Here is a 23,165-nt window from a genome sequence, read left to right on the forward strand (position 1 = left end):
TATGGACAGAATCAATGCTCTCAAATTGGCTAATTCTTTCACCCTAGACGCCACTTTGCAATTGGCTAGGTTAGCGGCTAAGAATTCTGGGTTTGCTATTGTGGCGCGCAGAGCGCTTTGGTTGAAATCTTGGTCAGCTGATGCGTCTTCCAAGAACAAGCTACTTAACATTCCTTTCAAGGGGAAAACGCTGTTTGGCCCTGACTTGAAAGAGATTATCTCTGATATCACTGGGGGTAAGGGCCACGCCCTTCCTCAGGATCGGCCTTTCAAGGCAAAAAATAAACCTAATTTTCGTCCCTTTCGTAGAAATGGACCAGCCCAAAGTGCTACGTCCTCTAAGCAAGAGGGTAATACTTCTCAAGCCAAGCCAGCTTGGAGACCAATGCAAGGCTGGAACAAGGGAAAGCAGGCCAAGAAACCTGCCACTGCTACCAAGACAGCATGAAATGTTGGCCCCCGATCCGGGACCGGATCTGGTGGGGGGCAGACTCTCTCTCTTCGCTTAGGCTTGGGCAAGAGATGTTCTGGATCCTTGGGCGCTAGAAATAGTCTCCCAAGGTTATCTTCTGGAATTCAAGGGGCTTCCCCCAAGGGGGAGGTTCCACAGGTCTCAGTTGTCTTCAGACCACATAAAAAGACAGGCATTCTTACATTGTGTAGAAGACCTGTTAAAAATGGGAGTGATTCATCCTGTTCCATTAAGAGAACAAGGGATGGGGTTCTACTCCAATCTGTTCATAGTTCCCAAAAAAGAGGGAACGTTCAGACCAATCTTAGATCTCAAGATCTTAAACAAGTTTCTCAAGGTTCCATCGTTCAAGATGGAAACCATTCGAACTATTCTTCCTTCCATCCAGGAAGGTCAATTCATGACCACGGTGGATTTAAAGGATGCGTATCTACATATTCCTATCCACAAGGAACATCATCGGTTCCTACGGTTCGCATTCCTGGACAAGCATTACCAGTTCGTGGCGCTTCCTTTCGGATTAGCCACTGCTCCAAGGATTTTCACAAAGGTACTAGGGTCCCTTCTAGCTGTGCTAAGACCAAGGGGCATTGCTGTAGTACCTTACCTGGACGACATTCTGATTCAAGCGTCGTCCCTTCCTCAAGCAAAGGCTCACACGGACATTGTCCTGGCCTTTCTCAGATCTCACGGATGGAAAGTGAACGTGGAAAAGAGTTCTCTATCTCCGTCAACAAGGGTTCCCTTCTTGGGAACAATAATAGACTCCTTAGAAATGAGGATTTTTCTGACAGAGGCCAGAAAAACAAAACTTCTAGACTCTTGTCGGATACTTCATTCCGTTCCTCTTCCTTCCATAGCGCAGTGCATGGAAGTGATCGGTTTGATGGTAGCGGCAATGGACATAGTTCCTTTTGCGCGCATTCATCTAAGACCATTACAACTGTGCATGCTCAGTCAGTGGAATGGTGACTATACAGACTTGTCTCCGAAGATACAAGTAAATCAGAGGACCAGAGACTCACTCCGTTGGTGGCTGTCCCTGGACAACCTGTCACAAGGGATGACATTCCGCAGACCGGAGTGGGTCATCGTCACGACCGACGCCAGTCTGATGGGCTGGGGCGCGGTCTGGGGATCCCTGAAAGCTCAGGGTCTTTGGTCTCGGGAAGAATCTCTTCTACCGATAAATATTCTGGAACTGAGAGCGATATTCAATGCTCTCAAGGCTTGGCCTCAGCTAGCGAGGGCCAAGTTCATACGGTTTCAATCAGACAACATGACAACTGTTGCGTACATCAACCATCAGTGGGGAACAAGGAGTTCCCTAGCGATGGAAGAAGTGACCAAAATCATTCTATGGGCGGAGTCTCACTCCTGCCACCTGTCTGCTATCCACATCCCAGGAGTGGAAAATTGGGAAGCGGATTTTCTGAGTCGTCAGACATTGCATCCGGGGGAGTGGGAACTCCATCCGGAAATCTTTGCCCAAGTCACTCAGCTGTGGGGCATTCCAGACATGGATCTGATGGCCTCTCGTCAGAACTTCAAAGTTCCTTGGTACGGGTCCAGATCCAGGGATCCCAAGGCGGCTCTAGTGGATGCACTAATAGCACCTTGGACCTTCAAACTAGCTTATGTGTTCCCGCCGTTTCCTCTCATCCCCAGGCTGGTAGCCAGGATCAATCAGGAGAGGGCGTCGGTGATCTTGATAGCTCCTGCGTGGCCACGCAGGACTTGGTATGCAGATCTGGTGAATATGTCATCGGCTCCACCTTGGAAGCTACCTTTGAGACGAGACCTTCTTGTTCAGGGTCCGTTCGAACATCCGAATCTGGTTTCACTCCAGCTGACTGCTTGGAGATTGAACGCTTGATCTTATCCAAGCGAGGGTTCTCAGATTCTGTTATCGATACTCTTGTTCAGGCCAGAAAGCCTGTAACTAGAAAGATTTACCACAAAATTTGGAAAAAATATATCTGTTGGTGTGAATCTAAAGGATTCCCTTGGGACAAGGTTAAGATTCCTAAGATTCTATCCTTCCTTCAAGAAGGATTGGAGAAAGGATTATCTGCTAGTTCCCTGAAGGGACAGATTTCTGCCTTGTCTGTGTTACTTCACAAAAAGCTGGCAGCTGTGCCAGATGTTCAAGCCTTTGTTCAGGCTCTGGTTAGAATTAAGCCTGTTTACAAACCTTTGACTCCTCCTTGGAGTCTCAACTTAGTTCTTTCAGTTCTTCAGGGGGTTCCGTTTGAACCCTTACATTCCGTTGATATTAAGTTATTATCTTGGAAAGTTTTGTTTTTAGTTGCAATTTCTTCTGCTAGAAGAGTTTCAGAATTATCTGCTCTGCAGTGTTCTCCTCCTTATCTGGTGTTCCATGCAGATAAGGTGGTTTTACGTACTAAACCTGGTTTTCTTCCAAAAGTTGTTTCTAACAAAAACATTAACCAGGAGATTATCGTACCTTCTCTGTGTCCGAAACCAGTTTCAAAGAAGGAACGTTTGTTGCACAATTTGGATGTTGTTCGCGCTCTAAAATTCTATTTAGATGCTACAAAGGATTTTAGACAAACATCTTCCTTGTTTGTTGTTTATTCCGGTAAAAGGAGAGGTCAAAAAGCAACTTCTACCTCTCTCTCTTTTTGGATTAAAAGCATCATCAGATTGGCTTACGAGACTGCCGGACGGCAGCCTCCCGAAAGAATCACGGCTCATTCCACTAGGGCTGTGGCTTCCACATGGGCCTTCAAGAACGAGGCTTCTGTTGATCAGATATGTAGGGCAGCGACTTGGTCTTCACTGCACACTTTTACCAAATTTTACAAGTTTGATACTTTTGCTTCTTCTGAGGCTATTTTTGGGAGAAAGGTTTTGCAAGCCGTGGTGCCTTCCATTTAGGTGACCTGATTTGCTCCCTCCCTTCATCCGTGTCCTAAAGCTTTGGTATTGGTTCCCACAAGTAAGGATGACGCCGTGGACCGGACACACCTATGTTGGAGAAAACAGAATTTATGTTTACCTGATAAATTTCTTTCTCCAACGGTGTGTCCGGTCCACGGCCCGCCCTGGTTTTTTTAATCAGGTCTGATAATTTATTTTCTTTAACTACAGTCACCACGGTACCATATGGTTTCTCCTATGCAAATATTCCTCCTTAACGTCGGTCGAATGACTGGGGCAGGCGGAGCCTAGGAGGGATCATGTGACCAGCTTTGCTGGGCTCTTTGCCATTTCCTGTTGGGGAAGAGAATATCCCACAAGTAAGGATGACGCCGTGGACCGGACACACCGTTGGAGAAAGAAATTTATCAGGTAAACATAAATTCTGTTTTTGCCGGTACTATGGTATAGATTAACCGGGTTCGGACATGTTTTTCTTTAACGCCCACGATGGGCGGGGTTTAGTATTGCGCCCTGGAAGTCGCGCATTAGTTGTTTTCTACGAGATCCCGGCATCAGGACTTCCTGTTAGACGGAGTATGCCGCAAGTCTTCAAGCTCGTAGTAAAATAGAGATTCCAGTGCTTGCTTTAAAGAAGCCATGACAAGACCGCATGGTTACATATTTAACAAACGGTCCTAGGCAATTTGCGGATTGAGCTTTTTTCTTCCATTTATGGCATAGTTTTGATAAATTATTTATAGAAGCCACGACCAAAAAGTTTGCTTTCTTTATTTATCATGGAAGATCTTCAAAACGTTACATGTTCTATGTGTTTACATGCCAATGTGGAACCCCCTGTTACTTTTTGTCCCACATGCATTGATAGGGCTCTTCAATTAGAGAGCAAATTTTGTTTGATAAAAAAAATTGTCAAAAGCGGGGGGCGGAGCCAACAGCCGACTAAGATGGCCGCATTATACTGAAGCTCCTGCAATATATTGAGGGCATTTAGAGAAATTGCACCCTAATCTGCCTTGGAGTATGAGATCCTGATATAGGGCGAGTGTGGGAAGATTCCACGGCTACAATGGCATGTTTATTTCACCCTATAGTGCATTTGAACTGAGGCCCTGACTAACTGCTGAACGTGAGGCCTCTGTTACACCAGACCTCCGTTTAAGATACGGCCTGCAGTCGCAGAGCTCTGTGTAAAGCTGACAAAATTCCCGGCGCCTACGACTTAGAAGTGAGATAACCATCTGCACTGGGACCATGGCGTTCGCACTGAGTGACACAGAAATACTTACCCGGTTGGACTCTCACTTCTGTAAGCTACGTCTACTGATCGTAAGGAGCTTTGGGGCAGCTGAATTTGAGGTCCGGGAGTGGGGCGGAGACTTACCGGACGAAAATACAGGACAGTTGGAGGCGCTTGTAAGTGAGAGCAACGCTCCTGAATTTGTGATACCTGCTCCTTTGGCTTCAGAGAGAGCAGTCGGGGGAGACAGCCTTGCAGACATGGCCCCTGGAGTAGACACAATATGGCCGAAACCCGCTCTACGAGATTTGAAGGTGGTGGCGGCGGGATTGAGATCCGATGCCTTTGCGGATGCAGCGGAGGACAGTATTCCCTGGTGGAATAAGGCCATGGCCTCTTGCCAACTCACAACTAAGATGGACATGCTCCTGTGCTCCATGCTGTGTCTCTGCATATCCCAACCTGCATTAGCAGGACACCCTGAACTGCTGAGATGGTTAGAGGTATGGGAAGGGGCCTCTCATGCTGTTACCTGCGTTACGACTGGGATCGGATAAATGAGTGACAGAGGCTCGTGTAATTTCAATACTTTCAAGCTCCATGGGACAAACATCGCTAGCAAAATAGTAGCCTGCTTCTGTGCTTATCTTTTGTTTGTTTTGCTTACTAGCAGGCTGCGACTGCCTACCCACCCTTATATGTTGCTATAACCTTTCTATTGTTAGTGTTAAGCGGCCACTAAGGCTAATCTTTTTCATTACCTACTCAGAAGTTATGGGTATGGCACAGTATACCTTATATCCACAGTGAGTGTTTCTTGCACCATTACACATTGTAAGTTTACCAATGCTACATATTACATGCTATGGTTCTCTAATACTAAGTGTCCATTACTAGGTTTATCTCATATTTAACTCTATGGCCTGAGTCATTCCACCACCTTATTGTATGAAGTTCTACTAAGACTGACGTGGTAACTTTTAAAGACACTTTTTATAACAACGCAGTGGGACCTTTGTGTTACCTTAAGTCGCTGTCTGCTTTTTAATGTATAGTTGGCTGATAGCTTTTACAATATTGGCTGCGGACATCTTGTCTTAACATTTTGCCTGTGGGTTTGTAGGGAGCCCCGGGAGAGATCCTTGCATAAGCGTATGTGAAACAGATGCCATAGCAGCCATATCTCAACCGTAATGAGCGTGGGTCTAATGATACTGATAAACCATTTATATGTGTCTGCCCAGTCTGGGGGTTTGAGGGGGCCCTTGACGAGGACAAGTATGTATCATTACTATTCATGGTTTCTCCTTCTGGACCAGTGGCCAGGGTCTGGGGGGAGCTTACAGGATGGTTAACCCACGAACACGTCAATTTAGGATAAACTACTCAATCTAGCGAAGTTTTATGACAAGATCCCATAGCATGGTAGGTGGGCCCTCGGTTATACGGGATGTCCAGAGCTATGTAACGTACACTATCCTAGGGCACGTTATATTTTAAGGAAAGATAAGGAAATATCATACCTAGAGCAAGTAACACTTATTTTTACTCATTATGCTGTGTTATGCCCACCCACTGGTTCACCCCCCCCCCCCACTTACAGGGCCCTCACCAGGGTTCAAATTAGGCGGACTATTTCCACCACAATTCCTCCCATTTCACAGGAATATAAACTCCCCTTTGGCTAGAATACCCTTGTTTATCTCTAGAATGGGGAATTATGATTCTATATATGGATATTCTTTTATGTACTAAGTGTCCATTTATCTAAGACACGTTTGATTATTATGTCTAATGGAGCAGGGGTCCTGCGTGTCCCCAATTGTTATCTTTTTTCCTTTAAACCAAATAAAATATATTAAACAAAAAAAAAAAATTGTCAAAAGCGGATGCTTCTCAGGGTTCTACTGATGAGATACAGAGTATGCCGCAACTTTCTCCCCAAGCGTCACAGCCCTTAACGCCCGCTCAAGCGGAGCCATGTACCTCTGCAGCTTCTACTGCAATTACTTTAAAGGACATAGCTGATGTTATGTCATCTACACATTCAGATGCGTTATCTGCCTTTCCCGTATTCCAAGGCAAACGCAGAAGGAAGGAAGCCCACGTTGTCAATACAGCTTCTGATGCCTTGATGGCGATCTCAGATATCCCCTCCCAGAGTTCTGAATTGGAGGGTATGGAGGTCCTATCCGAAGGTGAACTTTCTGACTCAGGAAGTTTCTTACCGCTGACGGATTCAGAAGTGATTTCCTTCAGGTTTAAACTTGAACACCTCCATCTGTTATTGAGGGAGGTTTTGGTGACTCTGGACAACTGTGATTCAATAGTGGTTCCTCCAGAGAAATAGAGTAAGTTGGACAGATACCTAGAAGTCCCTTCTTATTCTGATGTTTTTCCAGTTCCTAAGAGAACTTCAGAGATTATTGCTAAGGAATGGGAGAGACCAGGTATTCCATTCTCTCCTTCTCCCGTTTTCAAGAAGATGTACCATATAGCCGATGCTATTAGAGACTCTTGGCAGACGGTCCCTAAGGTGGAAGTCCCTAAGGTGGAAAGAGCTATTTCCACCTTGGCTAAACGAACTACTATTCCTATCGAGGATAGTTGTGCTTTCAAAGACCCTATGGATAAGAAATTGGAGGGTCTTCTGAAAAAGATCTATGTTCATCAGGGGTTACTATTGCAACCGGCGGCCTGCATTGTTACAGTTACAAGTGCGGCTGCTTATTGGTTTTGGTTTGATGCTCTGGAAGAATCTCTTAAAACAGACTTCTTTGGAAGAGATACAGGATAGAATTAAAGCTCTTAAATTAGCTAATTCTTTTATTACGGATGCATCTTTGCAGATTACCAAATTGGCGGCTAAGAGTTCGGGATTTTCCAACTTAGCACGCAGAGCCTTATGGTTGAAATCTTGGTCTGCGGATGTGTCATCCAAATCTAAGCTTTTGGCTATTCCTTACAAGGGGAAGACCCTGTTCGAACCTGACTTGAAGGAAATTATTTCTGACATCACATGAGGTAAGGGTCATCTCCTCCCTCAGGATAAGAAATCCAAACAGAGAGGTCATCAGAGTAATTTTCGTTCCTTTCGGAACTTAAAGGGAATCCCCCTTCATCTTTCTCTAAACAGGAAGGGAACTATTCGCAAACCAAGTCCACCTGGAGACCCAACCAGTCCTGGAACAAGGTTAAACAATCCAAGAAGCCTGCCGCTGCTCCCAAGTCAGCATGAAGGGTTGACCCCGATCCGGGACCGGATCTAGTAGGGGGCAGACTGTCCTTCTTCATCCAGGCTTGTATGCAAGATGTTCAGGATCCCTGGGCAATACATAAATAAATATAGTGTCTCAGGGATACAAACTGGAGTTTAGAAATTCTTCTCCCAGAGGAAGGTTTCTTCTTTCTCGATTATCTGTAGACCAGATAAAGAGAGGAGTTCTTACGCTGTGTAAAAGACCTCCTCCATGGGAGTAATTTGCCCCATTCCAATTCAGGGACAGGGGTTTTACTCAAATCTGTTTGTAGTTCCCAAAAAAGAGGGAACTTTCAGACCTATCTTAGATCTCAAGACTCTAAACAAGTTTCTCAGAGTTCCATCTTTCAATATGAAAACTATTCGTACTATTCTTCCGTTGATTCAGGAGGGTTAATTCATGACAATGGTGGATCTAATGATATAGTTTAGGGAGAATGGGGGGATTTTGGCATTTAAGCCAAGTGTAGAATTATACACTCATTGAATATAATAATAAAAAATTAAATTAACACTTTATTTAACAGATATGCGAAAACAAACATTACCATAGGTAGATACTATAGTTCAAATAGAGGGTCTGGGTATAATTACTTCCAGTCCCCACAAATGAGGTTGAATCTATACAGTATCTATCTACAATTAAAAAGATACTATAAAGGTCATAAAGAAACATGGGAATTCCACTACCAGTTTCTATGAATCAGTTGCCTTTGAATAGCATCTGTATTAAAATAAGGGCTACAGAGTCTGTAATGGCGTGTGATTTTAATGAACTAGTTATAGGAAACAGGAAAAAGTAGGATGCAGAGTGATTCACAATCAATCCATTCACAACAGTATTCACACTGTCTGTAAAGCTGTGCGCTCAAAGGCGACCTCCTACCTGCGTACCGCTCTGATTTAACAGAGTCGGCCGATTTCTGACTAAATTCCCTATGTACAATGTCTATATGTCACATACATATCACAGCATACAGCTATTAGGTACAATACTACAGGTCATTGCCATTATCCTCTTAGTCTATATCAGTGAAAAGAGGTGACCCTGTTTGTAATGGGTACGAATTAGGGCTATTAGTATGTGAGAGTGAAGTAACTATAAAGCAATCATTTAGCCTTTCTAGTTGCAGCAAATATTTCCTATGTCTAGCGTGCGCCCCAATAGGAGCTGCAAAGTAGTCCCACAATTTAGCAACAATTGTATCCAGAGCGGATATAACTTATGCACAGCCGCTCGTGTATGCTGTATTTGTTTCTAGCAACCACGCTCAAACCTAACTCCGCCCGCCGACGCTTTCCGTCACTGTAACGTGACTTCGTCAGGGCATAGGGCCAGCCCAACGTTAGACCACGCTATTTATACCCAATGGTTGTCAAGGTAACGGTTTGTGGCTCCACGAATATTATGCGGTAGTGTTAAAAACCGCTTGGCCTTATATTAATCATCTCTTGTCAGTCATTATTACAGAACATAATTTATGTATGTTTTTCGCCACCTACTATATGAAGGCTGCTACCAAAGTCACCGCAAATAGAAAGTTAGTAAATATTTCATGTATGCTAAACTCGATTATATGTATTGGCATTGTTAATTAGTATTATTCACAATAAAATCCTAATTCCTTGTCCTTACTATTTCCCATTTGTATGTTTCTAATAATGAGAGTGTTGGTATAAGTGGGAATATCCTATCATAATAGCTTATATATAACTTTTGCAAGTTCATTGAGATCTATCTAGATGGTTATATCTAGAGAGTCAAAAGGTCTATCTAAGCCAGGAAGCCGATCACTTTTCCCAAACTTGTGTGATACAGCTCTAATATCTTTACAGGCATAGAACTAGAAAAGTTATCTAGTTAGTATCATAACACCAATAATTATCATCATTACTGTTAGTGCGATATTTATCTAGTATAATATAACTGCTGCATCACTTTGAGACATATTCCTTCAAGAGAAAAAAAGCTAGTGTTTGTTTAGGCAAGGATTACAGATCTCCATATTGTTTATTTAGGATGTATAGAATATATTATATCACTCCAACTAAGCAAGGACTAATGTTAATGAACATATTACTATGTACATTTTAAGGAGTATCCAAACATAACTTGAAGCCAAATACATATATGAAATGTGTGTAGTGGTTTACAGAAAGCATTTAAATGATATTGCCTCATTTAATCCTCGTGGTGCCGAAGACTGTAATTTGTGAATCCATCTACACTCTTTTTGTAATAACATCTTAGTGATGTCTCCTTTTCTACCTTTTACTTTGAGTTGTTCTATTGCAAAGAAAGATATGTCATATTTATGTCCCAGGTGTACACTATTCATATGTCGTGCCACCGGTACATCCCTATTCCATTTGATGTCCCCTAGGTGTTCCAGGACCCTAGTTCGCAGTTCCCTAGAGGTTTCACCCACATAGATTCTGGGGCATTTGCACATTCCAACATAGATAACTCTTTTTGATCTGCAGTTTAAGAAGACTTTAATAATATATTGTTTTCCCGTAACGGGGTGCTCAAAGATCTTAGTGGGGGTCATATTTTTACAGGCTTGGCACCTACCACACTTATGGTAACCTTTTGTTTCTCTTAACCATGTTCTTGGTTGGTCTTTTGAATAGTGGCTGTTCATCATTAAATCTTTTAGGTTTTGTGCCATTCTATAAGTTATTAAGGCATTAGCAGTAATCACTTCTCTGAGGTCCTCGTCCTCATTTAATACATGCCAATGTCTTTGAATGATGTTTTTTACACTTACATTTTTGTTATCATAAGTCCCTATGATTCTTATAGGCTGTGGCATTTCCCTTGGTTGTTCTTTCACTCTGTTCTGGTTTTCCAGAAGTGAAGATCTGTCTAGGGCTTTTGCCCTCTGATATGCCCTTTTTAAACACCTCACTGGATAACCCCTTGCTTTCTTAATTCTTTTGCTTCAGCTTCAAAATCCATGTCTGTGCTACAGTTCTGTCTGGCCCGCAAATATTGGCCAAAAGGGATACCCAACTTCTGCTTTTTAGGGTGAAAACTCTCCCATTGGAGAAGACTGTTAATAATATATTGTTTTCCCGTAACCGGGTGCTCAAAGATCTTAGTGGGGGTCATATTTGTACAGGCTTGGCACCTACCACACTTATGGTAACCTTTTGTTTCTCTTAACCATGTTCTTGGTTGGTCTTTTGAATAGTGGCTGTTCATCATTAAATCTTTTAGGTTTTGTGCCCTTCTATAAGTTATTAAGGGATTAGCAGTAATCACTTCTCTGAGGTCCTCATCCTCATTTAATACATGCCAATGTCTTTGAATGATGAATGGATTGATTGTGAATCACTCTGCATCCTACTTTTTCCTGTTTCCTATAACTAGTTCATTAAAATCACACGCCATTACAGACTCTGTAGCCCTTATTTTAATACAGATGCTATTCAAAGGCAACTGATTCGTAGAAACTGGTAGTGGAATTCCCATGTTTCTTTATGACCTTTTATAGTATCTTTTTAATTGTAGATAGATACTGTATAGATTCAACCTTATTTGTGGGGACTGGAAGTAATTATACCCAGACCCTCTATTTGAACTATAGTATCTACCTATGGTAATGTTTGTTTTCGCATATCTGTTAAATAAAGTGTTAATTTAATTTTTTATTATTTATTATATTTAATGTGTGTATAATTCTACACTTGGCTTAAATGCCAAAATCCCCCCCATTCTCCCTAAACTATATCATTATTATCAGTGATTTAATTCACACTTAAGAATTTGGGAATTGAGAGGTAGAGAGGTTGATAGCTATGGCTGGTTATTTATCATCTACTATAGATTTTGAACAATGGAAGCAAGAAGCAGAGAGGGTTTTTACTCTAAATGTTGGGAATGTATGCCCACAAGCCACCAATATAGAAGAAGCTTTCAAAAGCATTGCAAAAATAATGAAAAAACAAGTCAAATCGTTTTGGGAAGTCTTTAGCCTAGAAAGTTATGTCAAAAATAAACTCATCCCTAGAGGACTGAGAATTCAGTTAGCTCCCTCCTTTCATATTGCAGATGAAAACTTTGTATTAAGGTGGCAGGAAATTCTTACCCAGTGTTCTCTGGATCTTATGAAACTGACCTTAGAATATGAAAGAAAACAATATGACCAACTCACAAAATTAATAGATGAGGCAAAGGTACAAACAAATAAATTTATCACACATAAAGATTTTGAGACACTGGATGTAAAACTTAAATTTCATATAGATAAGCTAAAGGAAGAACTTAGCAAAGCCAAAAACAGAAAATTACAAAGGGATTGGTCTGACTATCAGAAAGGAAATATTTATAAGACAAATCAGAAACGTAGGAATTTTAGATATACACAAGAGAACAAGGAAAGTAATAAAAATACCACCCCTGATAATTCAACTACAGATTCTGAACCTTCTGATGAAGAAGTGAGTCAAGTACCCATAACAAATGTTGCTATAACTGAACCATCAATCACTAGAATTTTTTTAGAAAAGGACCTGTTCCCCCCAAAGAGAACTACAAGAGCAAGACAGCAAAAGAAATCAAAAACCCCCAAACAAACAGAAGTAAATACACATAATTTACAAACTATTAACTTATCAGACATCACTCTATCTAAGGAACATCATACTTTTATTAAATAAAGGTTTAACATTTATACCTACTCCACATTTTGATATATTCAATTGGATTAAGGACATACATTTATTCGCTAGAAAGTTAGCACTACATAAGTTCCATAAGATGTCCAACACCAACTCCCTTAATGATCTGGGTATTGCACAAGAAGATCATGAAATGGTTAATTTAATGCTATCACTACTGAATGAAAATGAAGAGACTTCAAACACTAGAAAAGAAAGTGTGGTGAAACCTAAAAGTAAATTCATGCCATCCATCTCTAAATACCCAGTAATTGAAAAATTTGTATCCCTAGTCACTGCAGAGATTGAGGGACTAAATCCACAAAGTAAAATTAAAAAGAATGTAACTTATAGAGAACGGATGGCCCTTAAAGAACTACAGGATAATAGGGATATCTCTATCAAAAATGCAGATAAGGGAGGGAATATGGTAATCATGAACAACACACAATATGAGCAAATGTGTATTGAAATTCTAGAGAATGTGGAAAATTATAAAGTCGTTACTCATGATCCAACTGAAACCTTTACTAGAGAGTTAAAATCCTTGCTAGATAGAGGCTTACAAGAAAGAGCGATAACTAAAGCAGAACATTCTTTTATGACCAATACAACACCAAGAATTGCTACATTCTACAGCCTACCCAAAGTCCATAAAGATATGGCCAAGCCACCAGGGAGACCAATAGTCTCAGGGAATGGCTGTTTAACAGAGAATGTAAGCGTATTCATTGACAAAAAACGGAGACATTTTGTACATACTTTAACATCATACGTACAAGATACTAAAGATGTTCTTAAATGTTTAGATAACATGAAAATAGAAAGCAATACTCTATTAGCTAGTATCAATGTTGAAAGCCTTTACTCTAACATTTCCCATGATTTGGGATTAGAAGCGGTAGCCTTTTTTCAGAGAACTGTACACCCAAAAGGGAATGAAGAAGATGATTTTGTTGTTGACCTTCTGAATTATGTCTTGAAACATAATTATTTCTTGTTTAATAAGAAAATATATCTGCAGAAAAGGGGCACAGCAATGGGCACATGCTGTGCCCCTATTTATGCAAATATATTCTTGGGGTGGATCGAACACAAAAGCATATTGAATGAAGACATCAATCCATATATGAAGTTCATGGATCTATATATTAGATATATAGACGATGTCTTGATCCTATGGACTGGTACCCAAAATGATTTTAGTGATTTCATGCTATGGTTAAACAATAACAAAGATGGGATGAAATACACATCAGTAATAAATGACACACAAATTTCCTTTCTAGATCTGGAAATCAGAAAAGAGAGAGATGGGACTTTAAATACTAAACTTTACAGAAAGGAAACATCCACCAACAGTCTTCTCCAATGGGAGAGTTTTCACCCTAAAAAGCAGAAGTTGGGTATCCCTTTTGGCCAATATTTGCGGGCCAGACGGAACTGTAGCACAGACATGGATTTTGAAGCTGAAGCAAAAGAATTAAGAAAGCAAGGGGTTATCCAGTGAGGTGTTTAAAAAGGGCATATCAGAGGGCAAAAGCCCTAGACAGATCTTCACTTCTGGAAAACCAGAACAGAGTGAAAGAACAACCAAGGGAAATGCCACAGCCTATAAGAATCATAGGGACTTATGATAACAAAAATGTAAGTGTAAAAAACATCATTCAAAGACATTGAGGACCTCAGAGAAGTGATTACTGCTAATCCCTTAATAACTTATAGAATGGCACAAAACCTAAAAGATTTAATGATGAACAGCCACTATTCAAAAGACCAACCAAGAACATGGTTAAGAGAAACAAAAGGTTACCATAAGTGTGGTAGGTGCCAAGCCTGTAAAAATATGACCCCCACTAAGATCTTTGAGCACCCGGTTACGGGAAAACAATATATTATTAAAGTCTTCTTAAACTGCAGATCAAAAAGAGTTATCTATGTTGGAATGTGCAAATGCCCCAGAATCTATGTGGGTGAAACCTCTAGGGAACTGCGAACTAGGGTCCTGGAACACCTAGGGGACATCAAATGGAATAGGGATGTACCGGTGGCACGACATATGAATAGTGTACACCTGGGACATAAATATGACATATCTTTCTTTGCAATAGAACAACTCAAAGTAAAAGGTAGAAAAGGAGACATCACTAAGATGTTATTACAAAAAGAGTGTAGATGGATTCACAAATTACAGTCTTCGGCACCACGAGGATTAAATGAGGCAATATCATTTAAATGCTTTCTGTAAACCACTACACACATTTCATATATGTATTTGGCTTCAAGTTATGTTTGGATACTCCTTAAAATGTACATAGTAATATGTTCATTAACATTAGTCCTTGCTTAGTTGGAGTGATATAATATATTCTATACATCCTAAATAAACAATATGGAGATCTGTAATCCTTGCCTAAACAAACACTAGCTTTTTTTCTCTTGAAGGAATATGTCTCAAAGTGATGCAGCAGTTATATTATACTAGATAAATATCGCACTAACAGTAATGATGATAATTATTGGTGTTATGATACTAACTAGATAACTTTTCTAGTTCTATGCCTGTAAAGATATTAGAGCTGTATCACACAAGTTTGGGAAAAGTGATCGGCTTCCTGGCTTAGATAGACCTTTTGACTCTCTAGATATAACCATCTAGATAGATCTCAATGAACTTGCAAAAGTTATATATAAGCTATTATGATAGGATATTCCCACTTATACCAACACTCTCATTATTAGAAACATACAAATGGGAAATAGTAAGGACAAGGAATTAGGATTTTATTGTGAATAATACTAAATAACAATGCCAATACATATAATCGAGTTTAGCATACATGAAATATTTACTAACTTTCTATTTGCGGTGACTTTGGTAGCAGCCTTCATATAGTAGGGGTCCAGGGATCCCCAGGCCGAACTGATAGATGCCTTGGCAGTTCCTTGGTCATTCAGCCTAACATATGTATTACCCCCGTTTGACCTCCTTCCTCTGGTAATTGCTCGGATCAAACAGGAGAGAGCGTCAGTGATCCTCATTGCCCCTGCGTGGCCTCACAGGATTTGGTATGCCGATCTGGTGGACATGTCATCTCTGCCACCCTGGAGGCTTCCATTGAGGAAGGACCTTCTCATTCAGGGTCCCTTCCACCATCCAAATCTAGTTTCTCTGCAGCTGACTGCTTGGAGATTGAACGCTTAATTTTATCTAAGCAAGGTTTTTCTGATTCGGTCATAGATACTTTAATTCAGGCACGTAAGCCTGTTACTAGGAAAATTTACCATAAGATATGGCGTAATTATCTTTATTGGTGTGAATCTAAGGGCTACTCATGGAGTAGGGTTAGGATTCCCAGGATTTTGTCTTTTCTCCAAGAAGGATTGGAGAAGGGGTTGTGTCAGCAAGTACCTTAAAGGGACAGATTTCTGCTTTATCTATTTTGTTACCCAAACGTCTGGCAGATGTTCCAGATGTACAATCTTTTTGTCAGGCTTTGAATAGAATCAGGCATGTATTTAGATCAGTTGCTCCTCCTTGTAGCTTAAATTTAGTTCTTAGAGTTCTTCAAGGGGTTCCGTTTGAACCTATGCATTCCATAGATATTAAGTTATTATCCTGGAAAGTTTTATTTCTGGTTGCTATTTCTTCTGCTCGAGGGGGTATCTGAGCTTTCGGCATTACAATATTCCCCTTATCTTATTTTCCATTCGGATAAGGTGGTGTTACGTACAAAACCTGGTTTTCTTCCTAAAGTTGTTTCAAACAAGAATATTAATCAGGAGATTATTGTTCCTTCTTTATGTCCTAATCCTTCTAAGAAGGAACGTCTGTTGCATAATTTAGACGTAGTCCGTTCTTTGAAGTTCTACTTACAAGCGACTAAGGATTTTCGACAATCATCTTCTTTGTTTGTCATTTTTTCAGGGAAACGTAGGGGTCAGAAAGCTACGGCTCATTCCACTAGGGCTGTGGCTTCCTCATGGGCATTCAAAAATGATGCTTCTGTTGAACAAAGCTGGTCGTCTCTTCATACTTTTTCCAAATTTTACAAATTTGATACCTTTGCCTCGGCTGAGGCTATTTTTGGGAGGAAAGTTCTTGAAGCAGTGGTGCCTTCCGTTTAGGTTCCCTGTCTTGTCCCTCCCTTTTCATCCGTGTACTGTTGCTTTGGTATTGTATCTCACAAGTAAGGTTGAAATCCTTGGAATCATCGTATCTTTAAAAAGAAAAACAGAATTTATGCTTACCTTATAAATTACTTTCTCTTACGGTGTATCCAGTCCACGGATTCATCCTTACTTGTGGGATATTCTCAATCCCTACAGGAAGTGGCAAAGAGAGCACACAGCAGAGCTGTCCATATAGCTCCCCTCAGGCTCCGCCCCCCCAGTAATTCGACCGACGGTTAGGAGAAAAAGGAGAAACTATAGGGTGCAGTGGTGACTGTAGTTTTACAAAAATAAATTTGAACCTGACTTAATTGCCAGGGCGGGCCGTGGACTGGATACACCGTAAGAGAAAGTAATTTATCAGGTAAGCATAAATTCTGTTTTCTCTTACATGGTGTATCCAGTCCACGAATTCATCCTTACTTGTGGGATACCAATACCAAAGCTTTAGGACACGGATGAAGGGAGGGAACAAGTCAGGTAACCTAAACGGAAGGCACCACTGCTTGCAAAACCTTTCTCCCAAAAATAGCCTCCGAAGAAGCAAAAGTATCGAATTTGTAAAATTTTGCAAAAGTATGCAGTGAAGACCAAGTCGCTGCCTTACAAATCTGTTCAACAGAAGCCTCATTCTTGAAAGCCCATGTGGAAGCCACAGCTCTAGTGGAATGAGCTGTAATTCGTTCAGGAGGCTGCTGTCCAGCAGTCTCATAAGCCAATCGGATGATGCTTTTCAGCCAGAAGGAAAGAGAGGTAGCAGTCGCTTTCTGACCTCTCCTCTTACCAGAATAGACCACAAACAAGGATGATGTTTGTCTGAAATCTTTAGTTGCCTTTGAATAGAATTTTAAAGCACGAACCACATCAAGATTGTGTAACAGTCGTTCCTTCTTAGAAACTGGATTAGGACACAGAGAAGGAACAATGATTTCCTGGTTAATATTCTTATTAGAAACCACTTTTGGAAGGAAACCAGGTTTGGTACGCAAAACAACCTTATCTGCATGGAACACCAGATAGGGTGAATTACACTACAAAGCAGACAATTCAGAAACTCTTCGAGCAGAAGAAATAGCTACCAAAAACAAAACTTTCCAAGATAATAACTTAATATCTATGGAATGTAAAGGTTCAAACGGAACCCCTTGAAGAACTGAAAGAACTAAATTTAGACTCCATGGAGGAGCCACAGGTCTGTAGACAGGCTTGATTCTAACTAGGGCCTGTGCAAACGCCTGAACGTCTGGTACAGCTGCCAGACGCTTGTGTAACAGGATAGATAGAGCAGATATCTGTCCCTTTAAGGAACTAGCTGGCAAACCTTTCTCCAATCCTTCTTGGAGAAAAGACAATATCCTTGGAATCCTAACCTTACTCCACGAGTAACCCTTGGATTCGCACCAACAAAGATATTTCCGCCATATCTTATGGTAAATTTTCCTGGTGACAGACTTTCTGGCCTGGATCAGAGTATCTATAACCGATTCAGAGAACCCACGCTTAGCTAGACTTAAGCGTTCAATCTCCAAGCAGTCAGTTGCAGAGAAACTAGATTTGGATGCGTGAATGGACCTTGAATTAGAAGATCCTGCCTCGATCGCAGTTTCCATGGTGGAACCGATGACATGTCCACTAGGTCTGCATACCAAGTCCTGCGTGGCCACGCAGGCGCTATCAGAATTACCGAAGCCTTCTCCTGTTTGATTCTGGCAACTAGCCGAGGGAGAAGAGGAAACGGTGGAAAGACATAAGCTAGACTGAATGACCAAGGCGCTACTAAAGCATCTATCAATGCCGCCTTGGGATCCCTGGATCTGGATCCGTAAAGGGGAAGTTTGGTGTTCTGACGGGACGCCATAAGATCCAATTCTGGGATGCCCCATAGCTGGGTCAGCTGAGCAAAAACCTCCGGGTGGAGTTCCCACTCCCCCGGATGGAAAGTCTGATGACTCAGAAAATCCGCCTCCCAGTTGTCTACTCCTGGGATGTGAATTGCAGATAGATGACAGGAGTGATCCTCCGCCCATTTGATGATCTTGGTTACTTCCTTCATCGCTAGGGAACTCTTTGTTCCTCCCTGATGATTGATGTACGCTACAGTCGTGATGTTGTCCGACTGAAATCTGATGAATTTGGCCTCCGCTAGTTGAGGCCATGCCTGGAGTGTATTGAATATCGCTCTCAGTTCCAAAATGTTTATCGGGAGAAGAGATTCTTCCCGAGACCATAGACCCTGAGCTTTCAGGGAGTCCCAGACCGCACCCCAGTCTAACAGACTGGCATCGGTCGTGACAATGATCCACTCCGGTCTGCGGAAGCTCATTCCCTGAGACAGGTGATCCTGAGACAACCACCAGAGAAGAGAGTCTCTGGTTTTCTGGTCCATTTGTATTTGAGGAGACAAATCTGCATAATCCCCATTCCACTGTTTGAGCATGCACAGTTGCAGTGGTCTTAGATGAATTTGGGCAAAAGGGACAACGTCCATTGCCGCAACCATTAAACCGATTACCTCCATGCACTGAGCCACAGAAGGCCGAGGAATGGAATGAAGAACTCGGCAAGTATTCAAAAGTTTTGACTTCCTGACCTCTGTCAGAAAGATTTTCATTTCTACCGAGTCTATTAGTGTTCCCAGGAAGGGAACCCTTGTGAGCGGGGACAGAGAACTTTTTTCGACGTTCACCTTCCACCCGTGAGACCTTAGAAAGGCCAGAACAATGTCCGTATGAGCCTTGGCTCTGTGAAAAGACGACGCCTGTATTAAGTTGTCGTCTAGGTAAGGTGCTACTGCAATGCCCCGCATTCTTAGTACCGCTAGAAGAGACCCTAGCACCTTTGTGAAAATTCTGGGAGCGGTGGCCAACCCGAAAGGAAGGGCCACAAACTGGTAATGCGTGTCCAGAAAGGCGAACCTTAGGAACTGATGATGATCTTTGTGGATTGGAATATGTAGGTACGCATCCTTTAGATCCACGGTAGTCATATATTGACCTTCCTGGATCATCGGCAAGATTGTCCGAATGGTTTCCATTTTGAAAGATGGAACTCTGAGGAATTTGTTTAGAATTTTTAGATCCAGGATTGGCCTGAAAGTTCCTTCCTTTTTGGGAACTACAAACAGGTTTGAGTAAAATCCCAGTCCTTGATCTGCAATTGGAACTGGGTGTATCACTTCCATCTTTAGAAGATCTTCTACACAGCATAAGAACGCCTGTTTCTTTGTCTGGTCTGAAGACAAACGAGAAATGTGAAACCTTCCCCTTGGGGGAGAGTCCTTGAATTCTAGAAGATACCCCTGAGCAACAATTTCTAATGCCCAGGGATCTGGAACATCTCTTGCCCAAGCCTGAGCAAAGAGAGAAAGTCTGCCCCCCTACTAGATCCGGTCCCGGATCGGGGGCTACCCCTTCATGCTGTCTTGGTAGCAGGCGCAGGCTTCTTGGCCTGTTTACCCTTGTTCCAGCCCTGCAAGGGTTTCCAGGTTGCTTTGGGCTGTGAAGCGTTACCCTCCTGCTTTGCGGCAGCAGAGGTTGAAGCAGGTCCGCTCCTGAAGTTGCGAAAGGAGCGAAAATTAGCCTTGTTTTTGACCTTAAACGGTCTATCCTGCGGGAGGGCATGGCCCTTCCCCCCAGTGATATCCGCGATAATTTCTTTCAACTCTGGACCAAAAAGGGTGTTTCCCTTGAAAGGAATGTTTAGTAACTTTGTTTTGGACAACACGTCAGCCGACCATGATTTGAGCCAAAGCGCTCTTCGCGCCATAATGGCAAAACCTGAATTTTTCGCCGCTAACTTAGCTAATTGTAAAGCGGCATCAGTGATAAAAGAATTAGCCAGCTTTAGAGCATGAATTCTATCCATGACTTCGTCATATGAAGTCTCCCTCTGGAGCGACTCCTCCAGTGCCTCAAACCAAAAAGCCGCTGCAGTAGTTACAGGAATAATGCAGGCAATTGGCTGAAGAAGGAAATCTTGCTGAACAAACATTTTCTTCAGCAAACCTTCCAATTTTTTATCCATAGGGTCTTTAAAAGCACAACTGTATTCTAGTGGTATAGTTGTACGCTTAGCAAGTGTTGAAACAGCCCCCTCTACCTTAGGGACCGTCTGCCACGCGTCCCGCCTGGGGTCATTTATGGGGAACATTTTCTTAAAGATAGGGGGGGGGGGGGGGACAAAAGGTACCCCTGGTCTCTCCCACTCCCTAGTCACAATATCCGCCACCCTCTTCGGGATCGGAAACGCATCAGTGTATACAGGGACCTCTAAAAACCTGTCCATTTTACACAATTTTTCTGGGACCACCATCGGGTCACAATCATCCAGCATAGCTAAAACCTCCTTAAGCAGGACGCGGAGGTGTTCCAGCTTAAATTTAAACGCTAAGGAATCTGACTGCCCGCTGAGAAACTTTTCCAGTGTCAGAAATTTCTCCCTCGGACAGACCGTCCCTCACTTCCACTTCAGAGTGTTGTGAGGGTATTACAGATAAATAATCCAAAGCTTCTGATTGCTCATCCTCTGTTCTTAAAACTGAGCTATCACGCTTCTTTGGAAAAACTGGCAGTTTGGATAGAAAGGCCGCAAGGGAATTATCCATGACTGCTGCTAATTGTTGTAATGTAATCGGGGCCAATGCGCTAGAGGTACTAAGTAACGCTTGCACGGGCGTACCTGGTGTCGACACATGGGGAGAGGAAGTTGGACTATCCTCATTACCTTCCGTCAAAGAATCATCTTGGGCTACATTTTTAAGTGTCACTGCATGGTCATTAAAATGTTTAGATACCTTAGCACACTTTAAACACAAATGCAATGGGGGTACCGTCATGGCTTTTAAACACATAGAACAGGGTCTATCTGAAGGCTCAGACATGTTAGACAGACTTAGACAGCACTCAAATACAGTAAAATACACTTTTTGAAAAAAACGGTACTGTGCCTTTAAATAATAAAAAGCGCACACTTTTTTACCAAATCTCCAAAAAACATCCAATCTTTATGAAATTTTCACCACATGAACCGGAGCAAATTGAAGCAGGCCACCGGTTTAACACACTACAGCACGATGCCACAGTCTCTGCTGTGGCCCTACCTTCCTTGGGGATTAGTTTTGGACGAAAATAAGCCTCCCTGGAGTCCTCCTGCAATCTCTGGACTCTACACGTAAAGCTGTCTTGCAAAAGAACTGCGCAACTGAGGCGCGAAAATTTGGCCCCCTCCCTCTTCACTCCGGAGTTGTGGGGCCTTCCTAAGCCAAATTAGGTGTCTAAAAATATGCCAGGCGTATTAAAACCCCAAAAAGTGTTCCAAACATAAAAAACACTTGTGCAAATATGAGATTATAGTAATAAAATAATCGACTTTTCCCATAACAGTGTCCACCAGTATTTAAGCCCTTTAACTAAGCCATCCTTCTATACTGAGTCTCAGAATATGGCTTACCTTCCCACATGGGGATTTCTGTCAGTCTTCTAGCATTACCAAGTCTTGTTAGAAAAAAAGTAACTGAGCATACCTTAAGCAGTTAAGCCTGCAAACTGTTCCCCCCAACTGAAGTTCTCCGGTACTCAACAGTCCTGTGTGGGAACAGCAATGGATTTTAGTTACAACATGCTAAAATCTTTTTCGTCTCAGCAGAAATCTTCATCACTTTCTGCCTCAGAGTAAATAGTACAAACCGGCACTATTTTAAAATAACAAACTCTTGATTGAAGAAATAAAAACTGCAAATCTAACACCACATAGTCTTTACCCTCCCGTGGAGACACTTCTTGTTAGAGCGGCAAAGAGAATGACTGGGGGGGCGCAGCCTGAGGGGAGCTATATGGACAGCTCTGCTGTGTGCTCTCTTTGCCACTTCCTCTAGGCATTGAGAATATCCCACAAGTAAGGATGAATCGATGGACTGAATACACCATGTAAGAGAAAGGGAAATTTATGCTTACCTGATAAATTTGTTTATTTTTATATACGATGAGTCCACGGCCCGCCCTGTTTTATGAAACAGGTCTTTATTTTTGTTAAACTTCAGTCACCTCTGCACCTTGGCTTTTCCTTTCTCTTCCTAACTTCGGTCGAATGACTGGAGTGGGAGGGAAGGGAGGAGCTATATATGTGGCTCTGCTGTGGTGCTCTTTGCCTCCTCCTGTTGACCAGGAGGCGATATCCCACAAGCAAGGATGAAATCCGTGGACTCATGGTATCTAAAAAGAAACAAATTTATCAGGTAAGCATAAATTTCCCTTTTTAAATTTGTATTATATGATTCTATTTGAATGGTTGAGAGGTTTTGTTCATGCAGAAGCTTTATGCTAAATTCAGAAAGATTTACCAATCTTATAGCATAGTATAGCATTTCTCATACCGCCATAAGTTTATACTGTATTTTTATTTTAAGGTTTTTTAATTAATTTAATGGGGTGTTTTATGGCTAATAGAAAATATAA

The 23,165-nt window shown here is 41.8% G+C and overlaps 1 protein-coding gene across 1 annotated transcript in view; it reads left to right on the forward strand.

Annotated features, from left to right (window-relative positions):
• Positions 1–23,165, forward strand: part of MIS18BP1 (MIS18 binding protein 1) — a 399,326-nt gene that overhangs the window by 142,835 nt on the left and 233,326 nt on the right. The gene's annotated exons all lie outside the window — the stretch shown is intronic.

This window comes from Bombina bombina, chromosome 1 (assembly GCF_027579735.1).
Source record: "Bombina bombina isolate aBomBom1 chromosome 1, aBomBom1.pri, whole genome shotgun sequence".
NCBI lineage: Eukaryota > Metazoa > Chordata > Amphibia > Anura > Bombinatoridae > Bombina > Bombina bombina.